The 26,874-nt window shown below is 45.6% G+C and overlaps 1 protein-coding gene across 1 annotated transcript in view; it reads right to left on the bottom strand.

Moving 5' to 3' along the window:
- The window catches only part of Drak (Death-associated protein kinase related), a 260,250-nt gene extending 234,344 nt beyond the window's left edge, over positions 1-25,906 (bottom strand). Inside the window, exon 1 of the mRNA XM_075681843.1 lies at positions 25,452-25,906. The gene's annotated coding sequence lies outside the window, so the exon portion shown is untranslated. The remainder of the gene's footprint in view (positions 1-25,451) is intronic.
- Positions 25,907-26,874: the final 968 nt, after the last annotated feature.

The following is a 26,874-nucleotide window of genomic DNA, read 5'->3' on the forward strand; positions in this document are numbered from 1 at the left end:
GGAATCGCGCTCCGCCGACGTCCGCTTCTTCGCGCCATCAGCGCTCCAAGCGGAACTTCCTCGACGGCACGCGTCGACGGGAGATGCGGGGCGGGGAATGAGCGAAGCACTGTTGTTTCATGCTCCACTTCACCGGTCAGTAGCGCTGCGCTGACTGGGGCTCTCCTATCGTCGCTTCAACTGCAAATGCGAGGACTTTCCGCTGTCCTTACCCTGCTTCCTTCCTTCCTTCTTTCCTGAACAACGACACGCGCCGACGAGTTCTCCCCGGAGGTGGCACGGTCACAAGCAGTCGTTTCGCAACGGCAGCGGCAAATGGGAAGCAACAAGTGCCAGAGCACCGGCGGAGCGCGGCGTCCTGGTATTGTTAAGAAGAGAGGACGTTGGAGGGGGGTGGGCAATATCGGCTCTCAGTCGTCCATCAACCGAACGTCCTCCCGAAGGTCAGTCGGCTGGCTGTTCCGTCCTGACGCTCGGCCAGCCAGCCGCTAAGCTCTCCCGCCTGCCTGCCTGATGAAGCGGCACAGCGGGCTCCCTCGGTGCACTGTGCTCGGCGAAACGGGCAACAGTCGAGAGGACCCGGCGGCGAGAGAAGAAAAGATAATAAAATGGCACGGGATGCTGCGGGTGCTCTGCAGGCATCTCCAAAAGCCCTTCCCTGTAACGGCTGAAAATTAAAAGCGCCAGCGCAGAGCTCGAGACAAATGGGCTCACACGAGAACGGGTTAAGCGTCCGTTCTCCACATGTGGTGCGTTGCGGCCACGGCCCACTCGTATTTCCCCGAGTATGAGCTTTATACGCGCTGACCGGTAAACAGCAACGCGCGAGCTGTTTAAAAGCGACGACTTGAGGAGGTCGATACAAAGCGCGGGATGGCGCAGTCAGCCCGCGGAGGCAGTTAGCGCATGGTTGTGCGGAGCATTTTGTTACAGATTCGCGTCTTACGTAGGGATGCCTTGTAGAAGGAGTCTTGCTATTCCCATTGAATAGACAAAGTAAGGTTCGCGATGAGCAACGAACGTATGACGTGTCATTTTGCAGGTTCGATTGTGCCTGCCTGCTAGCGAGCGGAACATGCAGATATGGCAGATGGAAAAACGATGCAGTTACCTCGAAATGAGAAAGAAAAAAAACGAAGCAAGTATCTGCATCTTCATTCGTCGTGCTCTTTCAACGTAGTCGACCCTTCAGATTCGTTGCCCTAAAAAAAATTGCGTGGCAGTGTGCAGCTGAGAGCTGCACACTACCGCGCTGAACGCTCTGTGTATTGAACTTTCGCTGCTCCGGCGTTTCAGCAGAGAGCGTTATGCTGCACACACTGTAAACACAAATGAGCCCATATGGGCGTTTTAACAGTTGATATGCCATTTTTTCCCCCTAGCCTAAAATGAGTACTCCCACGAGAAGAAGTAAAATGAGCTAGAACCATTATTATACCCCCGACCCCATTTGAATAGGCATTGCGGTTGTAAAATGGGGGTTTTCAAGGAATAACGGTAGCGTACGGGAAAGTGGGAGTGTTGAAATACACCCATATCTGAGACGAGCCAAATAGAGAAAAGAATAACTCAGCCGTGACAAACAAGGAAGTGAGCCGCAGCGACAATTTCAGTAGGATTATTTCTGCAGTCAGATTCGAAATATCCCGCGCGATGTGTGTCGGCGCTGTTTTTCTGTTCGGAGTAGCCGCGCCTTGGCGCTGCACAGGACGCCGAAAGTCGGAACGGTCGGAACTACGCGCGGAGGAGCACAAGCCTTCGGAGCGCGCGCGCGTGCGTTGAAAGCCGCAAAGGAGCAGCCATTGTCAGCGACGGCGCATTCTTCTACCGTGGTTGTTGTTTCTCACAGCTTTGAACCCCCAAGACTCCACGGTAAGTGACTTTGAACGATTATTACACGTTATATGAGTGTGCATGTGTTCAAAGTGAGGAGACGCGCTGATATGACTTATTGAAGGTCTCAGTACAACATGTCGCGACAGGTGGCCGTCCAGAACCATTTTGCACGATCACTGTGTTTCTTCGAGCTTTGTCGTAATCGAGGCGACTTGAGTGCTTAGAGTCAAGCGAGTGTACCTTAAAAAGGGTATTTTACATGATGACAAACTTTGCCGCGTCTTTGTGTGGATGTGAGCATTCGACATGTTCCCCGAAGCGCAAGCCACTACCATAATAGTTACGTGCAGTGCGAGGTGAGCTAAGCTTCGCCGCCTAACCGCGGCCTGAAAAATGTGGCGGCTCGTTAAGGGTTTACTGCGGTGCGCGTGTGTGAGTGTTTGTACAGCGATCATTTGAGCGAGAACCGGCGGCGCTTCTTTGTGCCCGTTATCTGCTAGCTGGCGCGTACGTGGCGCCAATCCCCTAGCTCGTGCGATTGTGCGCAGTAGGTCGCTCACTAAACGCGCATTGTGCAGATTTGCCAGTACGCTCCGTGCTATCGTCTGTGTCTCTTCGCGCCCACATCGCTGATTGTGCAGGCAGTGCGCGACTGCGACGCGTAGCATGTAGAGCCTGCGCCCGTCGACTTTGATCTGCGGGCGTGAAATGTCGGCTGCGCGTTTGTGGTATTAAAAGCGTGTGGTGAGCTTCCAACGGCACTGCGGGTCAACGCCGCGTGAGCTGCCGGTCAGAGTATAATAATAATAATATTTGGGGTTTTACGTGCCAAAACCACTTTCTGATTATGAGGCACGCCGTAGTGGAGGACTCCGGAAATTTTGACCACCTGGGGTTCTTTAACGTGCACCTAAATCTAAGCACACGAGTGTTTTCGCATTTCGCCCCCATCGAAATGCGGCCGCCGTGGCCGGGATTCGATCCCGCGACCTCGTGCTCAGCAGCCCAACACCATAGCCACTGAGCAACCACGGCGGGTCGGTCAGAGTATAAGAACCTCTTTATTGTTAGCGTACTGCTTGGCGGCAACAGGTGTCCTGCTTGGGTTCAGATTACTGGATACGCCGTCACTTGAACGGCGACGGCCGGAGCAGGTGAGTATCAGTGGCGCCGGCACCTCGGCGGCCAGAAAACGATGCCTGTGCCGTGACGAGATATATCAACTTACGCGATAGAATTGCCGGCGATGGCTCATACGGGCGCGTCGCTCCATGGCTGTGTTCTTTGCTGAGGCCGCCACTACGCCTGCCGTGCACCATACTACGATAGATCTATATAGTCGAAGCTTGTGCAATGTTGTTATTCAACAGCTGGCGCTGTGCACTGGATACCTGGACTTGTTTAATGTTTAATTACTTTGCTGCTGTGCCATTGCGTATTGGGTACAGATATTCAGTTTTGAATTCTAGGTGCCAAATCAGGATCATATCAGATCATATCATATCAACTCAGGATCATATCACACATCACAGCGTCATCCTATATTGCACGAGTATTATTAACAAAATTTCTGCTGCTGGTGAAAAATTAAGGCAGACCGATCAACCTGTATCTGTGAGAAAAATGTGCTTGAAGTCCACCATTATCTATTATAAAGAGGTACTACCTTGGTGTTTAATGTCAGTAACACTCATAAGTTATGCATCCTTTTGTGTGAAGTAATTTGTCTTAGAAGCCATTCATTGTAAGGGATCAGTAAACATCTCATAGCTTAAGTAGTGCATAAGTGCATGATTTGGGCAAAGCTTTTAGTTTGTAAAGAGCAAAGCCATTAAGATATAAAATTTTGGCAAGCTTAGTTTAACAATAAGCTGACCAATATACAAAACCTAATGTAGCAGCAGTTGTTCTCCAAGATAAACTTGCCACCAGATTTTTTGTGTTCTGTGTTATCATTGTAGTGTCAAATATTTCTCTTTTATTTCAGGACTGCGGCTGCGGCCGTTTCATTGCCAGCTGTGAGGATGCAGCTTCATAGCCGGAGATCAGACGCCTCTCATCAGTTTCCCTTTTCAGCAATAGAGGCCTTGGTATGCTCTTACCTAGAGTTTACTTTTTTTACCCTGTATGTTTTAAGTGCAATGGCTAGTTTAGTGGCATCACTTAGAGTGATTGGTGTGACACCTGTTCCATGGGACGTATGCAGGTTATGCCATGTAACTTTAGCAAACTTAAAAAAAATATGCAAATGCCACCTAGCTGCAGAGAACCTAGGTAATGTTGTTTCCTGTCTCTTGGAAATACTTGGATTTGCTGCATTTTGCCTAATTACCTAATTAGCCTTGATCAATTAATAAACTTATCAAATATTATAATTAGATAAAGAGTTTCAATTATAAAATTGTAGAGCAACGTGAAAATTTCCCAGTACAGCTTTCTGTGGCTCAATATGTGCTACAAAATGTTTTAGGAGCATGAAAGAAGCCTGAGAATCTCGCAAAGTGCCTTGAGTGTGTGTGACAGCGCCTGTATTGTGTTCTTCCTTCAGTCCTCGGCTTTTGCGCTGTACAATCATGTCGACCTCAAGTGGCCAGTCCTGTGGCAGTTTTGCATATATTTGAGTGCTTGCCCTGTATAGGCATGTGTGTTCGAGTAAGAAAAAAAATACTGAAGGAGCCCAAAGTGATGTATTTCAGGACAAGTGTATGATGTAAATTACTATGTAACAATAAAATAAGAAACTGAAACAAGACTTCACAGTAGAGGTATGCAGGTGTGTGCATCAGCATAATGACGAAAACTTTGTGCAAGTTTAGAAAAATATTAATTAGATTGGTTTCTGTCATTCTTCTCTATGACATAATTATTGCAAAAATATGCTCTCTACTATTGCACGACTAAAGATACAGTTCAAATACATCATTTGCTAGCACCTTCACATTCATAGCAACATAGAGAGGAATGGTTAAAAATTTGCTTTGCTTCTCTGACCTTCATTTTAGGTCCTTCTCATGTTTGCTGAGCTTCTTAAAGTATCTTAGACACCTTCCAGGGTTTACAGGCAACTTGAGTACATTATGCCAGATTGTGGGGAAGCCGCAGAGGTCGCAGCATCTATAGTGGTGTCCGGTAAATGCAAGTTTCTTGCATGATGCATTATGCGCAGTACCAATTAGATTAAGTTATCATTTTAGCAAAAATCATTGTTTTACAGACATATATCAATGTGTGTCCAAAGAACTGCACTGTTTATAAGAGTTGCTCATTCTCTAAGCGTACTGTCGGTGTTGTAAAATGCATGTTTGTTGGACGGCATAGTGTTTGGCCTTCAGCTGAAGGTAGTAGTGGCCCATTTGCATGCGCATAAAGCTGCAGTAAGCCAAATGTGAAAAGATAAGGGCTAATACTAGCAAAATTTACACGTAAGCAAACTGTTTGATGTGATCCCTAGGAAAGTATGCAAAAATATAATGTGCTTATATGATAAACAGTACCTATGTTTTAGGCGCATGGCTTTCTAGTGCCAGATTCCATAACAGTTCATTATTTAACACTTTAAAACTATTTGCCCTGTTTATGTCTAACTGCTCTAAATTCGAAAATTTTTATTGATTGCACTGTGAAAGTTTTGGCCGTGACTTAAGTCACTGCCAGAATTAAATTTATAGTTGTGGCCGTCCTATGTGTGATAACAAAAAACCATTTTGGAACCAGGTGGCTGTTATGCAGTATGCTAAGTGTGTGTATTAGAACAGTCACTTATATTTTCATTGTAACCATGTATCAAGTATGTATGTACACATCTCGAAGCCATAGACTGTTTAATCTTAATTGAAGGTGTTATTGTGTGGAGTAGGTTTTTTTGTAAGCATTTGTTTTGCGCTACATTAAGGTGTAGTGAAGCTAAGCAAAAAATATTTTTAAGACAAAATGGCTGAAGTACATCCTTAAGTCTTAAGCGCATTTAGACGACTTTACAGCATGTAGTAAAACAAGAATGGGAACTGAGGTGCTTAATTTTTGTTCATTATTACCATATGGCACCAGCATGCGATGAAGACAAAAGAGGGAGAGAAGTGAAGTGCACCAAAGGGCAACCCGCTCCGTATGGGAGCTGCATTCACATCTGCATGATGCATGCAATCTTTGAGTTATAGCAGCAGCTATCCACCTGTTCACTTTGTTGCACATTTGCATTGTTTATGTACTAAGTCTGGCCCTGGAAGTGTTAGGCAGTGCCACTCATGCATTGGTGCTGCATGCAACACATGCTTCTAACCACAGATGTCATGTATTATGTGAACCTAAGTTCTTTTGAATTCATGTAACCCACAAAAGTTCCATTTGAAAGGACGTGCCATACTTGCCACCATTGCCATGAGTAGCACTGGCTGACAGTCACAGGGCAAGATGTTAACCTTGCTCAGCTATTATGGAAAACTATTTTACATACAAATGTGGTATACATGCCAAAAGCCTCACAGAATAAAATTTTTTACCTGCATCTTACAATGATTGTTATTTTGCTTTAACTCAGGATGCCTTTCCACCTGCGTTGCATCCTGTGGCTGACCACTCCAACGATCTTAGCAGAATCGTTACACAGGTGTGTTTTTATTTTATTCTCAGTAGTGATATTTTGTAGTTTACGTTCGATGTAAATGCACAGATCGAATGAAAAACAGCTTAAAAGATGAGCTCACAGGCACTGTATCCAAACGTTTGTTAGGAAGGAAAATCTTTGTTACGAGTTGTCATTATAGCAACACAAGAGAGTGTGCTCGTCAAACCACCAGTTCCTAGCAAGCAACAGCATTATACCATGGAAGAAGGCAAAACATCAGGCGAAAACCTGTACTAAACTAGGGACTGCATTAAGACGTTTTGGAGGCTTAAACTATTTATTGGGTTACTCTGTCTAATTGCTTGAACTGAACTGACATGTCCTGCAAAACAGTTTGTATTCACATTTGATACAATCTGCAGCAAAATGTAAACAAAGGGCTGCAATACTCTAAGGGCCTACTATTGAAGTAGCAACCAGTCTTCCCAGTGTACTGCAGCCTCAGGAAAATGATATGTGGTACACTGAACCACATGCACACACAACAAATTTTAATCCATAAGCATCTGTACACTGTGCTTGTGCAGGACTGGGCAACTGGCTGTTTGTTCGTGACTGAAACAACTACGTACTTCAAGACTGTATTGGGTAGCCACCATCTTTTTCAGTCAGTGTAACAGTCCATAAACATATGGATTTCCATGAACATTTTGTCTGCCACGCTTTTCTTTGTTGTTTTTTTGCACTCCTGCTTTGATGGCTGCGAGACACTTCAGGCTGGCTGAAGAGACAGTGGTAGCCTAGTAGCTGGCCTCGCAAAGTTATCTTGATTTTTAAGAGCCAACTTGCTTTGGACAATGTTGAATAACACATCAAAAGGCACGGGAATATTGACAAGGTTAGAATGACTTTGAAAGAAGTTTATGAGAGTTCATTTTTAACTCTGATCTGTCTGCTGAGACCAAATCATGTCAGCTTTTAATGAAGCAATGTTCAGGTTGGAAAACTGCAAGGCTCTGTGGATACTCAATATACTCAAACACCATCGTTGCTTCATATAGCTGAAGTTGCTCCATGACATCAAGGCAGAAGCAAATGACATGGCAAAGGAAAGGTTGGCGGAATAAGGACTCTTGGTGGCAATTATCTAGGTTCAAAGGCTATCGCACTGAGTAAGAAAATGTGTTCCCGATACAGCGTCAACATAGTGTTAATGCTGAACAAACTGGCACCATCTGCTTAGTCCTACACAAGCATGTGCACAGAAAGGGATGCCTGTTGGCCTTGAGGGCCACCACTGCAGGGATCAGCTGCTATCGCTATGACATAGAATGTGACATCAGATAATTATAGTTCACACCTTTGCTGCAGCTCGCTGGCTGGGTAATTGAAGCCTTGATTGTAAGGTTGAAAAGTTGCAATCACAAGGTGGCAATTTAGTTGCCAACTCTTACAGCATGGTTCACTACTCAGTGCTGCAGTGCTGGACATATTCAACCAAGCCTGGTGCGAATTCTCATGACTACCCATGTTCAAGCTGCTGCTGGATACTTAGTTGATAAAGTCACTGAAAATGAAATTTGGTCATCGAAAGAGTCACGAAAACGATGCGCACGAGGCTTGTAGCGTGCTCACTTGGTATGGCATCAGTCAAAACACCCTGTGTAGAGATGCTGGCAGAAGTGCAGCAGAAGTGTGGATTGAGGAGACAAAAATATAAGCTGTTCAAGTTCCACATATAACAGACCGATAATAAATCGTCGTTCAGCAAAAACTCTGGCAAAAAGGGCAAGCCGCACTCCCCATGACGAATTCTATGAAAACAGTACTGTTATTGCAGCAAAATTGCCTATAACTCTTTTGTGAAAGATCATGCCAACTGAATAACCAATATAAAAGCATCAAGTTGCTCCAATAAAAGCCTTTGTTACGCTACACACCAGACTGGGATGTAAGGTCTAGGTTGTTTTGTAGCCAAGATGCCCACAAGCAATGCTTAAAACATGCAAACACTTGGAATTAACTGTGATTAAACTGCTGATTAAACTGATTAACACTTCACAGCTGGTACCACAATGTTGTTTTCTATGCCACAGAAAGATTCCAGCACGTGGGGGCCACAATTCTCCTAGAGGCCAATACAGACACAGGGTGCCAGCAAGCATGGACTAAAGATTTTTCCATATGCATTGATGTAGTCTACCAGATTTGGTTTTCTTGGGGGCACAGTCATATTTGGGGTAACAATTTTCTGCCTTATTATTCATCGCAGGGAGCACTGCAGCCAGCTAAAGCGAGTTTCTTGTTCACACCTTGCCACACGTGTAGACTTGGCCCATTTTTCTAGGCACATTTGTTGGATTCAAGAAAGAACACAGAGTAACTTAAGAACTTTATTCCTTCTAGATCTAAGGCGTGGGCCAGGTGTTAACCAGTGTTTAAAAAATTTTACCAAACCGGGAAAGATTCTTTCTTGAAAGTCTTCTCATATCTGCTTGATACAGTCCCTGGCTTAGTATGGGTGCATGTGCAGTGGCTTCTTTTTTGGTCTGTTTAAAAGGTCGTTTTCCTTTTGAGTGTTTCAGTTGCAAGGAAATCACAAATATATTTTCATTTCAGCAACCCTTGTGACATTACAGAATTTCTTTACATATTGCAACCAAGCTTATTTTTTAAACAAATGCCTTTCTTTCAGCATCAAAAAACATCTTAGATGAAACAAGGCAAAAATGGCTGCTTATGCATTTGTACGATATTCCATCTGAGAGGGGTGAAAAGTAATAAAATGTTCTACTTTCATAATTTTTCTACCATGTGTACAAAATTTCTTAATAGGAATGAAGCAAATTCACTTTTTGCACTAGCCTATTACAGAAACAAAAATGACGAACAGCTTTTAAGGGGGCCCTCAGAGGAGCCTAGTCCGCGCGTTTCTTCTTTTCTAGCGCAGCCGTCGCTGCACATGGCTGTGAGTACAGCTGAGCACATCTGCAGCCTGCGCACCCTGTTCTATAGGTGAACTGCTGCGTGTGGAAAGGGTGGACGTGTTGATATGGCGTGGTATTATGTGCACAGTCTTCCCACGTGTTTAGTACTGGGGGTTGCATAATCTGTAGTTTCGGAGATGCATTGAAGTGAGAGACAGACAAAGCGTTCGCCTCCACTGCCAGCACTTTTCATGATGGTGTCGTCCCACTGCGCGTGGCAGTATCAAAGAGGACAGAGTGGATGCAAAAGCAAGGCTAGGTTTGCTTCATACTACCTATGCGAAGGTATCGTTGACACACCGTGAAACCATATCTTTGGTCGCAGACTCTCAAATTCAAAATTTTTTTTTCTCATTCAGATTTGATTTTTCTGACTGCGGCCCTTTTCGTGGGAAAACAATCCATTTGCAAATGTACTTATTTGACGAAAAGGTGGAATCACAGTACAACAAACCAAATTGCTGATTTTAGTGGATTCGTTATGTTGGGGTTCCTTTGTACATGCCTCCAGAAAAAGCCGACCATCGTCTGCTCACACTCCGCCGTGCCCGCCCGTGTAGGAATAAACTTAATTTTGGTTGGCCACAATGCTTATCGGTGTAGTAGCTGTCATGTGTCCACCCATACATATTTTGTCGGCGACCCGAAAACCTCAAAGGACAACTGTATTTTGCTTATGTGCATTCACTAATCAAATAAGTATGTGTTTGCTATGATCCCCATAATATTGAGTTAACTGGTATGCTTGAAAATGTTCAAAATATGGCAGTTAGATTGGTAATAGGAAGTCATACTAAAAGGCTTTGTATTACTGATAGTAAGAGTAAGCTGCAGTGGCAGGATTTAAAAGACTAGGAAATCTCTTCAGTTAGTTATTTCACAGCATATACTGTTCCAAACATGTAGAGATAGAGAAATTCATATCATGCTATCATCATACCTCACAAGAGAGAGATTAGACTAAACAGGTTTATTAATTTCCTTTTACTTATAGGTGATGCCTCACATTTGTTTTTTCCTTAGACCAAAGTGACTGCAAGGTTTTTCTGCCTGCAAATGTTTGCATAGTTCTCAAAGATAATTCCCTCCCTGCTTTGTCTGCTTGATTTGAATGTAAGTTACATTACACAGAATGTATACCCCCCTGCAATGCCAGGACAGGCGAAGCAGGTACTAAATGAATAACCGCAAAAGGATTTTGGAGCGAGCAAAAATGGCATGTGCAATAAAGATATGCGTAGATGTCCCGTTGGTGTTGCTGTCAAACAAGAAATTGTGATATCGAGAGACTGAGCAAAATAACGAAATGTGTGCTTGGCAAACTATAGCTGTCATTTGCACCTTGATTGTGACTTAGCTTCCAAAAGAAGTTTTCTTTGTTTTGTCTTGTTCTTTTTCTGTTAAAATGTACTTTTTTCTTTGTTTACTTTTGTTTGGGTTTTCGTAGCTATATCATGTGCACATGTGACCAATAATGCCGTCTGGAAGTAAGTGGTGGCTGGCATTTCTCACTGCCTGTCGTTTGTTCAATGTGTGTACTAAAGTCAATAGAGCACCAACCAGTATAAACCAGTGTATTGAATTTGTTTTCTTCTTTTAGTATGAATGATCTGACTGGTTATGTGCCCAAATAAACAATTAGATTATGAAAACAAAGTTCATCAGAACATGTCATTCGTTTTACTTATAGTTACCCTATTTCAACTGCAGAACAATTCATTTTGCGATTCTTAGTTCTGAACAGGTAAGAGCAGTGCTAAGGACACAAAGTGAGTCAACATAGATAAATGGCATGGTGCACTGTGCACTGACTGATAATTGATATGTTTTTGCAACCGACAAGCAAATAAATATCCAGTAACACCTTGTCAAAGGCACGAAAGCACATAAAGAGGCAGGGGGTGGTCACATGCAAATGTGCCATGGTTGTAGGTTTGTTAACAAGCATGCCACTTTCCTGTAACTTCAAAAAACAGGTGCTGTACTGACGCATTCGTCTTTTTTTGCTGTTGTTATTTTGTGGGATTTGGTTAGTTTCTGGGTTAATGGTTACTGCTTTCGCTAACATGTTGCACTTGTGAAATTCGGGCCGTCATCTGCACTCTTTACAGTGTATGTACCCTAATGGTCACATTATAGTGGTGCTTAATCGTGAAGGCTCATTCAAATATAGACGTGTCTGCTCTACATATGCTTTTCTTCATGCCAAAGGAATAAGATATACTATGTTTGTGTCAGAAGGAAAGAAACTGAGACTGGTGTCTATTATTGCACATAAATCTACGCTTAGTTGCGTTAACATTTTCGCATAATTTCAGCAACTTATTTGGGGCATTTCTGTAACATTCACTCTGGCTTATCCACTTAGGTGTAAGGAATAAAGGCAAAAAAGCAAAGCATTGCAGTGGATCTAACTTAATGCTCTTGATTCTTGTTACCTTCTTGGCAGCTTTCTTTTTGGAAAAGCATATGTACAAAAGCATGTTTGGACCAAATAGGCTGCTGTTTGCGAGGCTTTGCAAGCACCACTATAACGTGACAAAAGCAGTGTGTGGCCATTGGTTGTGCAAATTCTGGTGTAATGACACCACAAAAAGTAAACGAAGAAAGATATGTACGCAAATGACACAAGCACCGGATCTCACTTCAAGCTTTAAAATAAGGAAGCAGGCAATATTTAATAAAAGGTGGAGACATGATGTGATAATACCTGTTAAAAGAAATTCTTTATGCAGTGCAACTAATGGATCAGTGATACATTTGTCCTTCTTTTTAAATGTTGCAAGCCACAATTACCTTTCATGTTGTCAGGTCGTAATACCTGGCTACAACGCAAGTTTTGTGGAACACAGGACTGCAGTCCCATTCTTTGCAGTATCTAACATCGTGTGAGGGAGGGTTGTTTCACACAGATGACTCCTACTCCCTCAATCTCCCTCATTTCGCATTAATAGAGCATCCCATCTGTCCGATGTAGGCACGGCTTTATGATGGCAGCAGACTACACAACGCTTGCGGCCTAGCTCACTAGATGCATATTGTGCTTCAAGCCACAGCCAACCTTTTCCTTTTTTTGGCTTCTGCCTTTTGTTACAGCACAAAACTCTCCTAGCAAGGGCCTGAGAAAACAATGATTTGTGCAACTAAATTAGGCATGAATATGGAATATAATGAATGAGATGATGAAGTAAAAAAGTGGTTGCAGTTGTTTCGTATGCATTTGTAATTTTCATGGGTAATTGTGTAGCTGGTTCCTACGTACAAATTTTTTTTTTCTGTATGAGACGTGGAGAGATTTGCTCTGATGAGAAAAAAAGACTGAAGCCAGGAAAACAAATCAATTTGTTTGTTGCATGCAGCACAATTTGCAGGCGGTGCACTGTGCAACGGAGGTTATGTACAGTCTGCCATTCCCATCCAGTCATGCTTGCATTGCATAGACACACATTGTAATAATTTGAGATTGAGGCTAATAAAGTTTGTGTGCAACAACTCTCATCCGCACATTGTGATGCACTGCAAAATAGATTGGTTCGTTCCTGTGTTCTTCAAAACTCGTAGCCAGAAATTATGAGCAGACGTACATAAGATAATTAAGCTTTGGAAGATTAGCACAAATAGGACAAATGCATCAGTCATTCTGAGTTACATTGCACGAAGAATTTGTTTTTGAAATAATGACGTCACTTCATGTCACTACGTGTTGTATGTGATGTCTGTTTTGTTATTAAAGCCAGAGCTGAGGATAGGCGCTTGTGCCCTGCATGTCTTTGTCTTCGTTTGCTTCTGTGGTGTCATTACACCAGAATAAATCCATGGCAGGAGCTGCCAGTCCATGCATTTATACTACATTGGGCTCAGTACGGCTGGCGGCCTCAATGTGACGAGTTCGAAGTAGCAGTAAGTACTTCAGAAGGGCAGAATTTTGTGTCAGTTGGGGGTGCATATTACAGTATGGTGAAGCGATAGATGGAACAGTGTGAGGCGAGACAGGCAGGAAAGTGCTACAGACAACTGAAAGTTTACTGGAAAGTTTCACTGCAGCAGGACAATGCGTGCATTATCCTGGTGCAGCGAAATTTGCCAATTTTCATAGTTGTCAGTAACACTAGCCCATCTTCATTACACTTCACAGTACCCTAATAGCAGTAACAACAGCAATAAACTGACCCGAGCAATAATCAAAGCCCACAGAATTGACAAATTGTAAGAGAAATGTTTCAGTGCAACACGTTTTGCTAACTGACAAGTAAATCTGCAAACCAATGATCAGATGTATTTTTCATGCACATACATTATTACATACATACAACTGCTTCCTGCGTTGGTTTTTTTATGGCTTTTAGGAAGCATATTAAGGTACGTAACTGTCTGTTCTAAAATTAAATCTGTTGTCTGCCAGTACTATGTGTCATTACTGTATAAGCCCTTACTTTGCCAGTGTCCTTCGCACTGTTCGCAACTAAATATGAATAACCAGATAACCATTTTTTAATTTTCAGATTATGAAGAGAATACTCTTAATATGTATTTCATGAGAAAAATTTTCTCAATTTTAGGAAGAAGTCCGGCTGGCCCCAAGCCTGGTGTGAAATGAAGTGGCACTCCACATCAATTCATGTTTACTTGTCGTCATAGCCAGTCTGTTAGCTTAATTTTTGGTTCTTCCTATTGAATTCCCCAAAAAAGGTACCAACTCTCATTCATTGAAAAGAAATTTTTGCACTTGGGGACGCAGCCATGCACAAAGCCTTTGAGCTCATTAATATCTTTATTTTTGAAAGAAAGTGCAACACCTGCGTGGAGCAATAGGTTGAATAAGGCGAGGGTAAATGAAAACAATGGCGACATTAGTCATCAACAGTTGTCCAACAAAGGAAGTCTCACGCTGGAGCCAACATCTTTGCAAGGGAACCAAATGGCTCCAGCCCGAGACATTCGTTGTTCAACCTGGCAAGTCTCCTTGTCGAAGTATTTCCTCTAGCCTGAGACCTATATCCGTTCCACCACCCTCGACCAACAATACACCTATACATTTGGCAACCCATGGCAAGGTAACAAATTCACATTCAAAGAGAAGGTAGTGTGCACCCTGGAAAGTAGCATGAACAGTAATTTATTTACTTAATGAAATGCAGGTTTGCTATCCAATTACTTTATTTTGATCCCCATTTTATAATTGGACAGCATGGATCCTCAGGGAGAATAATAATTCGAAGCTCACACAATTTTGCTCCTTTATGTCCGTTAAATCCGTCCTGGTTGCTATACTATCAGCCCTGTCTGAAATTGCATTGCAGTGTTTTGAGTATGCATCCCACTTAAAGAATAGTTACACTTCTACCTCAGAATGTCTGCTACTGCGTTGCAGCCTCAATTTTATGTCTAGGTGGTGACTGTGATGCCATGTGCTTTTTAAATAAGACCAATATACTATTTGAAGTGCAATTAAATGCAATCCCAAATGACCTCAGCTCGGGGGATGACACAATTTGAGGCCAATGTGATAAGGAGGATTTGATTTCTGAAAGCAAGGCACTTAAACGTGAGAAAGCATGACTAATTTCGTCTAAAGATGCTGCTATTAGATATGATCAGGGAAGGTACTTGTTCGTGGCTGCATTTGCAACATGTTACATTGCTGGCTTTATATATTGCACTGGGTACAGTGAAATGTTGCTGCTTGCACAATATTCAACTAAACATTGTAGCCATGCCAAAGTGTCCATGCAGAACACAACTCATCCACTATTATGGTCTACAGTGGAATCTCGATAAACAAAAATCGCTTAAGCGAAACTGCCGCTTAAACAGGACACCATCCTGGTAGTTGGTTGGCTCTCTGGAATGTCTCTCAGAAATAGAACACCTGGTAAATGGAACCAATTTCCCTGGCCCCTTGAGGCTCCATTTAAAGAGCGCCCACTGTAAAAATATAGGGGGGATCCTGTTTGGAAGTTTCGCAAATCTAGTCTCAAACAAAACCACATTTCAGTGGGAGCGAAATGCAAAAGCACCCGTGTACTTAGGCTTAGGTGCATGTTAAAGAACCTCAGGTTGTCCAAATTAATCTGGGGTTACTTGCTACGGCATGTCTCATGATCAGAAGGTGGGTTCTGGTTCGTAAAATACGATAATTTTTAATAGCTTGCTCTGAAATACATCCCAATAACTACACTAAATTATGTAGCTTGTTTGTGTGATGAGTCCCAATTTCTTAATTTAGTACTTTGACATTTATCATATTTGTGTGCTAGTCCATGCAAAATGTCGCTGATCGGCCTCATTATACAAGCGACTGTTAATTTGGAATGGCTTATTCAAGCAACTTAAACTTACAGCACAAACACCTAAGACGGACCACAAAAGGAAGATACGACACACACTGGCGCTAACTTCTTTATTTCTTCGTTGTCGATGCAATATAAACCCTAGGCCACACAACCGCGCAGGCACTCAGATTACATTACAGAGATCTGCCAAATTATCACGTACACAAACGTAGGAAGTCAAATTCACATGGGTGCAGGGACAAAGATATCTCACTGATGCAATTATCGCCTTGCCTTTTTATGTGGTAGGCCTCTAAGGCAATCCACGCATGCTCATTCTTGCTTTTGCCAAGAATTGACGTCCCATCAAGTTGTGCCTCACAATTGTGCAAGAGTTTATATGCGCACCAAGGTGCGCTCCTCTATCTACATTTCTGTTTACTTTTGCGCATGTTCCTCGAGTCGTTCATTGACGCAATGCCCTATCTAGCCAAGCTATGTCTTACCACATGAGAGTGGAATGGTATAAACCACGCCGACAGCGCGCGACACGTATAAAGCAGCATGCCGAATTTGGCATCCTCCTCTGCTCTCTCTGCAGATGTGGAAGCATAGCTCTAAAAGCTTGTTCGGCGCAGAAAATGCCAAAGGAACACTCTGCCTGCAAGCAACTGTCTTGAGTTGATAGATGACCTTATGTGTTTAAGGTACCACGCAGGGAACATGCGCAAAAAGTAAACAAAAATGTAGATGGAGGAGTGCACCTTGTTGCGCATATAAACCCTTGCAACAGTTGTGAGACACGACTTGATGGCACGTCGATTCTTGGCAAAAGCAAGAATGAGCATGTGCGGCTTGCCTTAGAAGCCTACCACATAAAAAGTCAAGGTGATAATTGCATCAATGACATATCTTTGTCCCTGCACCCATCTGAATTTGACTTGCTACGTTTGCATATGTGATAATTTGGTAGATCTCTGTAATGTAATCTGGGCGCCTGTGCAGTTGTGTGGCCTAGGGTTTATATATGCATAGACGATGAAGAAATAAAGAAGCCAGTTAGCGCCAGTGTGTGTCGTATCTGGCTTTTGTGGTCTGTCTTAGGTGTTTGCGCTGTAAGTTTAAGTTCAGAATTATGTTGTTGAATTATGAAGTTTTACTGTTAGTCAAGCAAGCTCAATATGTAGTCTGTGCAAAAGTGTGGAGTGTCAGTACAAAGTAACAATTCAAACACATGGCTCTGTAGTTACAGTTCAGTATGAAACGAGGTAAGATTTCTTAGCATTTCTTTCATTTACTAATTTCATTGTGTTAGGACATGTAGAATACTAGTAACTGGCATGCTTACAATGTACATTGTTCTTTTTTAAAATACAGAAAATTGTTTTACTGGGGCAGAAATGTGCTTTCTTTTGGGCCCGGAAGTAAACATACTATGTTTCTTACATTTGAGGTCTAATAAATTTTCTTCACTGTCAGTGTGTGTCTCGTGCATTTTTCCTTTCAGTAAGTAGCAACTGCTCTCGAAGGCGTTTGCTGGCCTCGGAGGCACTGCCGATAAGCTAGGACGACTGTATAAAAGCTTTGCAAGGAGGGGGCCTGTGATCAGCAAAAGGAAAGAAATGAAGACGTGCGGTGACTGGTTCATTCGCCATTGGACCACGTGTGGCGAGCCCGCGGCGAAATGCTTCGTGGCGGTACGCCGCGCCTATGCAGCAGCAGACGGAATACCGCAGGCCAAAGTGTCGGACGCCGGCGTTCGCTCCGAGCAGGTGCGACGCCTGCTCGGGTGGTAGCTCACGGACGGCCGAGTTCCCTTGAGCCTTGATTGCCAGCGTTCGACATTTCGGCCTGCAGTGTTCCGTCTGGTGCTGCGTAAGCGCGCGACCCGCGCCACCAAGCATTTCGCTACGTGCTTGCCGCACCTAAACTAAAATGCCTTTAATTCCTTCACAAAACTCCCATTGTACCTCCCTCCCAATCAAATGGGGGTGAAGTGGGCGTATTACGGTACCCCCGTTGTGTGCCCAAATAATGCCCATCAATGGGAGTTTTATCGTACGCCCTTTCAATGGGAGCAAAAAGATGTACAAAAGGGCATGCGCTAGAGGACAAGCAAAAAATGCCCATCTGGGTGTTTTTTTGTTTACAGTGATGCATAGTTAAAAGACTGAGGCGTCGCTTGCTTATAAAGGATGCAAACAGGTGTTCCTGTACAACTACCCACGGAGTCATAGTTTACCAAGCGAATTCGGTAACATCGTTAAGAGCGGCTACCGAACAACCGTATCACCAAGAGTGCGGCGACGAGTGACGAAAGGTTGGCACTTGAAGAATGTTAAAAGCGGCAGCGAATCGCGCGTGCGGCGCAACAGAAGAATCGAACATCCGTGTAGCAGAACTAAGAGTGGGCGTCACCGCTATGGGCATGCGGCCTTAATTACAGAGCACCTTACAAAAGGAAGTCGAACAAAAGCGGCGCACGCGCGAACCGCCGAGCTTCATCGGCGGCTGGCCCGCTGGCCCATTTCGCCTCGCCTTGTGGCGGATCGGCGCCGTTCCCTGTAGACGACCGGATGAGTGTGCCAGTGGTGGCCCGCTGTAGGTGCCGGCACCCCCACCCCCTGCTCAGCCACCCGACCCCATGTCACGTTTTGCCTCTGAGAAAGCGACAGCATGGTAACGCACATGGCCGGGAGAGTGTTCACGGCGTATGCTCACTAACCTCCAGCCCGTGAGGAGGTTGGCAGAGGCATACGCCAGGATACACGTCGAGTTTACCGCGTGACAAAACGGAGAGGAAACTCGGAGGACGCGCTACCGACGTCCTATGTATCGTCCGAGTCGGTGTCGCAGCATGTCGCGCTCAGCCTATTGGGCCTGAGCGATGGACGCTTCCGAAATACAGAGGGCAAAAAGGCAAACCTTTCAAGGATGGAAAATTCCACGGAAAAATGTGTCGGCAAAATGGAGCAATGTAACCATTTACGGAAGGCACACAGCTTCGGAAACGCTAATGTCCAAGCTTAAAATAAAGAAATAGACGGAAGAAAGGTATGGGCGGTGATTAAAGAGAACGCAATCCAGGGAGGAAAGCTTCGCACTACTACCAGGAAAGAAAATCCTGCGCTCAGCTTGTCTATAGCGCGCGATTCAGATCTGCCACAATGAATACACGCGCCATTTCCCGAACGCTATACGGCCGAGATCTGCACCATAGGAGATGTTGTATACGCAATGAACTAATAGGCACGCCCCTCTCCCTCCGCTCGTGAATCGCCGCGCGATACGGACGCAGTGACGTGGAAAATCCCGCGCTGGCCAGATAGGAGCCGCTGCCAAGCCAGTCAGCTGCGGAGGCGCGCGCGCACGACCAGAGAGCGGCCGCCACCGTCGTTTGTTCCACGAGCCAGGGCCTACGCTGCGTGCCGAGGTCGAGGAGGCGGCCGACAAAAACGACCCGAAGGGGTCATGCAAAACAATGGTTTCCCCCCTACACGCTAGCACAACTGTCTCTCGAAGCCCAGGCGCTGCCGAAAGCAGCTGCGACACAGGCACGCAAAGGGCACGCAACGCGCAGCTGCTCTTTCAACAAGCTATACGACGAAAACGATCCGGGGCCGTATATAAAGAACTAGCTTTTCGACAAGCTCCCGGGGTCTCGCGGACGCCCAACGTGGAAACGTTTTGACGCTGGGAATACCCGGACAGGTAAACGACTTGAAGCGTTGGCGAACCGACGGAAGACGTGACATCGTCGAACCCGCGGGGGCACCCACCGGGTGCACCCTCTCTCTCTCTCTGCACAACCAGTGTTCTGTTTGCGCCGCGGCCATCCGCGTGCTCGCCCCCCCCCCTCCCCCCCCCTTCTCGCTCTGCTCGATTGAATTTCGCCTGCGTGGGAGAGTGTACACGTCAGCCGCGGGAAAAGTGGGTCACCGTGCGCGAACGACGAGAGTTGCACAGACCGAGAACAAACGGCAGGGGACTCCAGCACATCGGCGTGTCCTTCGCGTGACGCGAAGCGGGCTTCAATTATAGAGCGCTGTCCACTGTATATACGCTGCTCTCGAAAGCCTACGTGGATTTCGTTGTCGTTCATTTTGACCGATGTTTGCCGCGGTGGCGTAGATATATAGCGACGTCCTTACTGCCCGTAGATTAATCAAACTGTCTTGATTAATTGACCACCCACCCGCCCCATAAAACAGACCAAAAGACAGGCTTGGTCATTTTAAATGTCTCGCCTGTGTTTTTCTCCCCGGCGGCAGCGTCTAATCGCACCGCTATGCTGCAACCATATATGGAACGTATTCCCGACGTATTCACTACGCGGCTTCGGCGCGTGACGCCCAAATATGTTTTGCGAACGGCGTCCGCTGCAATCGAAACGGAATGCGCCACCATAGCGCACTTCGACTGCAATTACAGACTGAAATGTTGAAGCGCTTGTCATGAAATAGGTGAGGGAACGAGTCGGAAATACGTATAGTGTGTAGTTCCGCCAGCGAAGTCTGAGCTCTTATATAGCCGGGACGTCAAAAAAAAAAAAAAAAAAAAAAAAGTTGATCGAGGTTTCCACTGCCAATCGTGGCGTGACGAAAGCAAGGACGTGGCGCTGCTCACCGTTCACACAGAGCGCGTTCTTGACATTCCCACCCGACTGAATGGGCCGCCAGCCCACTGTGTGACGCCGCGGTTCACAGCACAAATTTCATGTGTATCTCGGTGGCGCTGGTTGACGTTCATCAACGCTTTGCCGGGAATGGAGCTCCAACGCAAAGGGCCATTGTTCAGACACCGTCATTTGGAGTGTTGCCGACTCGTGTCGCGTAGCGACAACACGAGCACCGCTGTGACGTAAGGACCCGACGCGCTGTCGCATCCCCTGCACGTGTGTGTGTGTGTGGGGGGGGGGGGGGGGTAGGGGCTAAGCACGCGCGTCGTTGATAATCGCCGAGCGCGAGGCACGGAAAGGCGGTGCGAATATTGCGCGCGTATGAACGAACTTTAAAATTTCATTGAGCCAGAAGTTTGCTGCTCGTGAAGACAGATCGCCTGCACGGCACGATATCTTTCAGCCTTTTTCTTTCTTGGGGCACGGGGGGAGGGGTCTGACATTGACTGATGTTTAAGGTACAGAATGGCGACAACGAACCTCCAAGGGCGAGTAAAAAGAAGCGTCTCCCGAGAACTTCAATGTGCTGCTATTAAGCAAATGTTTCGAATAATTCTGCCGTGCGCAGGAGGCGTGTTGTTGCTGCGTAGATGTGGAGTTGAGTGCACACGTGTAAGGGCTAATTTACTCATGTTTGCATCACCAAATTAGAGCGAGGGCCCAGTTTTAAATAAATATAAGCTCCTTCGAATGACGTTCCTTTGAGATCTTGCATTAGAATATAGAAACCGCGCTACCTACATGCATATGTAGTCGCGAGAACGATCATCCAAGCCATGCACTTAACCTTCGACACAATAGTTCTCCTTTTACAAGTTTCCCGGCTGAAGCAGATTGCATCTGACGCATGAAAGATGAAAAGATAGCAGCGGGGGAACAATGCTCTTCCCGAAGTTATCTCTTCTGACTATCTATTCAACTTTGAACGGCGTGACATTACGTCGCATTACAAATCACAACTTATTTACGATAAGTACGATACATAAAAATGCTGATTTTGTCGCGGAAAACGCCCGAGCGATAGCAGCGTTTTTGACACACTGGAGCAAAGTACCCGTTGTGGGCAACCCTGCAGACCAAATACTTTTTTTTAAGTACTCATTTATAATTTAAGTAACATTTCATCATTTTCTTTTGAATGCGAATGCGCTCTCTCTCCATGGCCAGGAATAATGGCGAACAAAAAGACATGAAACTGAAGGGCGCAAGTGAACTGTAATTAACTCTATCACACTTTTCACCGAATGAATGAAGAAATATTCTGTATTTGGTTCGACATTTCAAAGCCAATTACTTCACTCGTATTTGCATTACCCGGTTAATTGTACAGGTAGCGTATGTCCGACGCTTGTGTTTGTATAGTGTCATTCCGTGTTCTTGCCTTTCTGTGACGCCGTTTCTAAGAAGTGTATGTTGTTACCTATATTCGTGCCTGGAACGCACACACAGATGCACATTTGTCCATATATGAGTGCATTTTTTTTAGATGCGAAAAAAAAAAAAAAAGACCGTGAGTTTTATTGAGTTTCATTAAACAGCTGCATCTTTCGAGGAAGTTTTCACAGCACGTGACGCTAACCAGCAACACACATCGGCATCGTGTCCGCTTAGGTGCTCACTGCTTAGTACGCAGTTCGCCCGCGCGAAGGAGCGTGGGGTAAAACGCGGCATCTACAAGGTGCCACATGCAAAACGCTGAAAGCCACTGTATTATACTGTTTTTTTTTTTTCGCTGCACGTGTGATTCGATATGACCAAGAACGCTGAAAAAAACAATGAAGTGAGAAGGAAGAAGACACTGTAGTAATCAGCCCTCTGACACACTATGTTTGTTTCCCCCTTCATCGTCGAGTAGTTGCCACTTTGTGGAGCACGCAACACGTGTGTAAAGCGGCACTAGAGAAGAATAAAACAAACGCTGCTGCGTCTTTTCGGTCGTCGTTTGCGCAGCAAGCGCCAGATGTTTATCTTCCCCCACCCCCTATATTTTCTTGAGGTGAATAAAGTTTTATTGACTGATTGATTTGACTCCGATGAATGCTGCTTGTTTCCCGAAGGTATGCTCAATCTCAGGCATTTTTATCTTACGTATACCTCAGCTAATAATACTTCAAAAAAAAAAAAAAAAAAGACTAGCTCGTAAGTGACCGATTCGGCACCTTGGTATTGCGGCGCCTGTTTTCTCGAGTTAGACTGTTTCCCAATAATCAGTTGAGTTGAGTTTAATGGCACATAAGCAGCTTTTTCCCAATAATCACTGCATCCCACGAAATCTCCAGTGGGTACAAGACAATCGTGAAGTTGTACTCTGTTTTACCGAATAATCTGCGGTGGGCGTAACGCTACCGGTTTTAATAATGTTCCTGCAACAATCGACACCCCGAAAGTTACCCGCTTCACAAAGACAGCGAAGGAAATAGAAAAGGAAATAAAAAATGAGCGCATCACTGTCACTACCATCAGCGGACGGACTAGCAACTGCTGCACAGTCCATGGCACCGAGTTTGATCAGGTGGCGCTGACCGGATGCTACGTCAAACACATGTTTGTGCGCAACTCCATCCCAAGACTGAGAGGCTTCCCGACACTGTACGACGTATACCTGTACGTCAGAGGTTCTGGACATCGCCCAGCGAAGTAGACAAGGCGTCTGTCGCACAAAGAAAGGAACACAATAGACAAAGCACCGCAGCTTTTTAGAAGTTCCCCGAGCTCGCGGGCCTATTGTGGACAACCCTTTTCGCAGACGCAGCCTTGCTTGCCCAGGCGTGTCCGGACTTGCGAATGTCCATCAGAACAGCGGGCTTCAAATAACGTAGTGCGCACAGAGGTGCGCAGGCAGAACAAGGCATCGAATGTGCACCCGTTGCGTGGGTTTTGCAAGAAACGGGAGAGCTGTCGAGAGATCGCTGGCTGACAGCATATATACGCAAGTAAGACGAGCTGATACAATGGTTTCCAGTGTATCAATAAACAGCACCTTTATACAGGAGCTTTGTCTATCACCGCACAATAGATTTTCCGTGAAAAACGTTCTGTGGCATTTCTGCTAATTCAAAGCTGTGTCCGTTGCGGCAGCGACCATGTTTTCTTTATTGCGACATAAAGGAAGAACAGAGCGTACAGAAAAATGAAAAGCGGTCGCTGATCATAACACAACCTAAGGACGTTACGTATTTTCCGGCTTCTGAAAGCTTCGTTTCTTTTTTTTAATCTGCCTTCTTAACGCGGCTCAAGTTTCACGAAACAATGACAGGACATCGGCAGCATACTAAATCTAGCTTGAGCAGCAAATAAAAAATATATATAGGTAAGAACCCGAGGTAAGATTCTGATCAAGAAACGGCAGCGAACCAATAAAGAGGAAAGGTGGTGAGAAGGGGGAGGCCGCGAGCGGCAGCGTTGAGCAATACATTACATACGCCAGCCTAAAAGCCTGAGCGTAAAGGGAACCGTATTGGCCCCTGCGCAACAGAAATAGGAAAGAAAAAAAGTGAGACTCGAAGAAAAGCAAGGATAGCGAGATAGAAGGGACGAGTGTGTACACCACGGACAGCGGCCGTGGCTCACAGAGTATTGAAATTCACTGGACGCCTCGAGGAAAACGCCAGGAGCGCCAGCGGCATGAATCGAGGTCGGCGGCAGGCAGCCAGCCAAGGTATGTGGCAGCAGCAGCAGCAGCGCTGGATGCGTGCCTGCCCCACGTTGGGGAAAAAGTTTGAGACCAGCGACGACAGCGGCGGCAGCTGCCTCAACACCAGCGCAATAAGAACGAACGGCCGGTGGAACGATAGGGGTGTACAGCGAATATATATGCAACGCAGCTCGACGAAAAACAACCCGCCGCTGCAGCGGCCGGCGGCAACGGCACGAAGCAGCAGCTGCTCGTAAACTTCATCCGGCACGCGTAGCAGACATCGCCTCACAGACGCCGCGGCGCGCAAACCGGCGGAGACAAGCAAGCCATGACTCATAGTCAGCTGCTGTAGGTTCTTGCAGCGGGGTTCCCTGACCAGTACACACGGGGGAGCTCTTTATTTACAGCGAGGCGATATTTTACGGTGTTCGCCGCTCTCCCGCGAGGCAGCGGCGAGTGCCACGCGCTCAAAAGAAAAGGCGAAAGTGAAGTGCAGGCCAGCCCTCACCCCCATCGCCTGTTCCGAAGCGGAAGAGAACAGTGGTCAAGGACCGATTAGCTGCTTATCTGCGCGCTTCCTATACTGTTTTGCGCCAGTGCTGGACCAGGCAGTAAATCGCAGAAGGCTAGCCGGCCGCGCATTTCAACTGTCGGTGCGGGGCAAAGCACCGCGGCAGGTGCGAAACCCGCGAAGGGAGTACGTCTCATTGCAAGCGGAAATCATATTGTAAAGTAGAATCCAAAACTTACTATGCAACAGTCGTAGGCAAAAAACTCGTTAACATTCGCATTGAAACTATTTCGGTTACAGCAGAGTGTGTTCGTGCTATGCTAGTCCTAGGGTAAATCTTGCCTGTGCACCACACGAGGTTGTTTCGTCAACACGTCCCATGCCCCCAAATTACGGCTAGCAAATGCCAGTCTGCTAATGCTAATAATAACAGGCGATGTAACAAAAAGTCGAAACAGCCGTGAACAGTCAAGTTGTAAACTAGCTAATGCAGGCGGCGAAACTACGGACACGTTCGTGAAGGTGCGGAAACATTCCCCTGCTCAAACCAATGGACGGCAGGCGACCGGTGGTTTAAGCAACTAGCAACTGTTCTTATTCTAAACCGAACGCATGCAGTTTTCTGCGTAGGAGCAGTCAGGCCCGTTACGCTGAAGTCCACGTCAACTAACGTAAAATAACGAGACTGTTCTACGTGCGACTGGAATTCAAAAAGCGCCGGGAAGATTTAAAGTTCTGCCATCGCCATTGGCATCACCACACCAGCCGTATGGCCTCATTGCTAACGAAAGGGCAGGTAACGCTAGCCTTTCGCCGCTAGTTCAGTTGTTCAGTTCACGCCCACCGTTCACTGCCACATACCAAGGACAACTTCAAGTATAGCATGCAATTATAGAGCTAGAGCGCCAATAAACATGGACACCTGCGACAAACCAACAGCATTACAACGGCTAGCACCACGCTTACCTGCAAGATCGCGACAGCCAGACACAGGCGAAGCGCTGACGTTGATTTCCGGTGAACACACACAAAAATTACTCCAGTCGGGCTCGGAAATCCAAGTGCAGTGCGGTGTAAAACCCTGGCTCGGTCGGTGGCTTGCGAACGCAGAGCTGCAAAGCAGGCGTGCTCGACGTCCGCACAAGGTACTCTCCGAATCACGAACAGAAAACGCACGCAAGCGCTAACACTGCCAGTGCCGGCACACACTGTCCCACGTAGAGTGACCGTCGCTCAGTGATCACGGGACAACCGCATCAGCTGCACAGCCATGACAGCGCTGTAGAAACGTTCCAGAAGACCGGTGCACTGCGACTAAACGGCGTACAGCGCCTGCCACGACTGCTCAGACGGGAATAATAGAGCCGCCGGGCCGTTCAGGTTTTTCTTCCTCTCCGCGAGGCCACGATCGCAAGGGACGCGCGTGAGTGAAGAGAGACCGCTTCGAAGCTGCCGGCGACAGCGCTCGCGGTGCCATCTATGAGGCGCGCGGAAAACTAACGAAATCCTTGCTGGCGCAAGCGGCGATTTCGGTTGCTGCGTTGGGACGGGCGTCAAAAGCACACGCTGTTTTTGGTTCCTTGCTAAGTATACATTTATGTATTAATTCACATACTGAGCTTCATTTTCAGCTCTATCAGAGTAGTGCTATGGGGCAGCTGTGTCGCGAATTTCATATTCGTTCAGTGGCGTACCAACTATTTCTTGAGAGGGGGGCAAACAGCAAACGATCTCTCTCTCTCTCTCTCTCTCTCTCTCTCTCTCTATATATATATATATATATATATATATATATATATATATATATATATATATATATATATATATATATATATATATATATATATATAGCGATTGACTATTACCATAAGTGAAATTGGCTGGAAATGCGCCAGTCAGTTATATTTATATTTAACAGACATAGACCTCTTCATCTATCACACGTGGTGAACCACGGGACCCGAAACATTATTTTAATTATAATTTAGTTATTTCAACTGCATAAAATGGCAAGATGACGCAGGAACCAAAGGAGATGAGTGCCTGACAGAGGTTCCTTATCCCGCCCAGTAGCAGCAGTACATCGCACATAAATAATGCACATTTGCTACGAACAATTTTAATAATTAAACAACTAATTGTACTTGGTGGTTAAGTCTACAGCGCAAATGTATCGCTAGTTTAGGTAATAGTATGTGCCAACGTTATACGCAACGAAGTACGATCAGCATAAATTGGTTGCATTCATCATCATCACCAGCCTGGTTACGCCCACTGCAGGGCAAAGGCCTCTCCCATACTTCTCCAACAACCCCGGTCATGTACTAATCGTGGCCATGTCGTCCCTGCAAACTTCTTAATCTCATCCGCCCACCTAACTTTCTGCCGC

The sequence above is a fragment of the Dermacentor variabilis genome, chromosome 2 (genome assembly GCF_050947875.1).
Source record: "Dermacentor variabilis isolate Ectoservices chromosome 2, ASM5094787v1, whole genome shotgun sequence".
In the NCBI taxonomy this organism is placed as follows: domain Eukaryota; kingdom Metazoa; phylum Arthropoda; class Arachnida; order Ixodida; family Ixodidae; genus Dermacentor; species Dermacentor variabilis.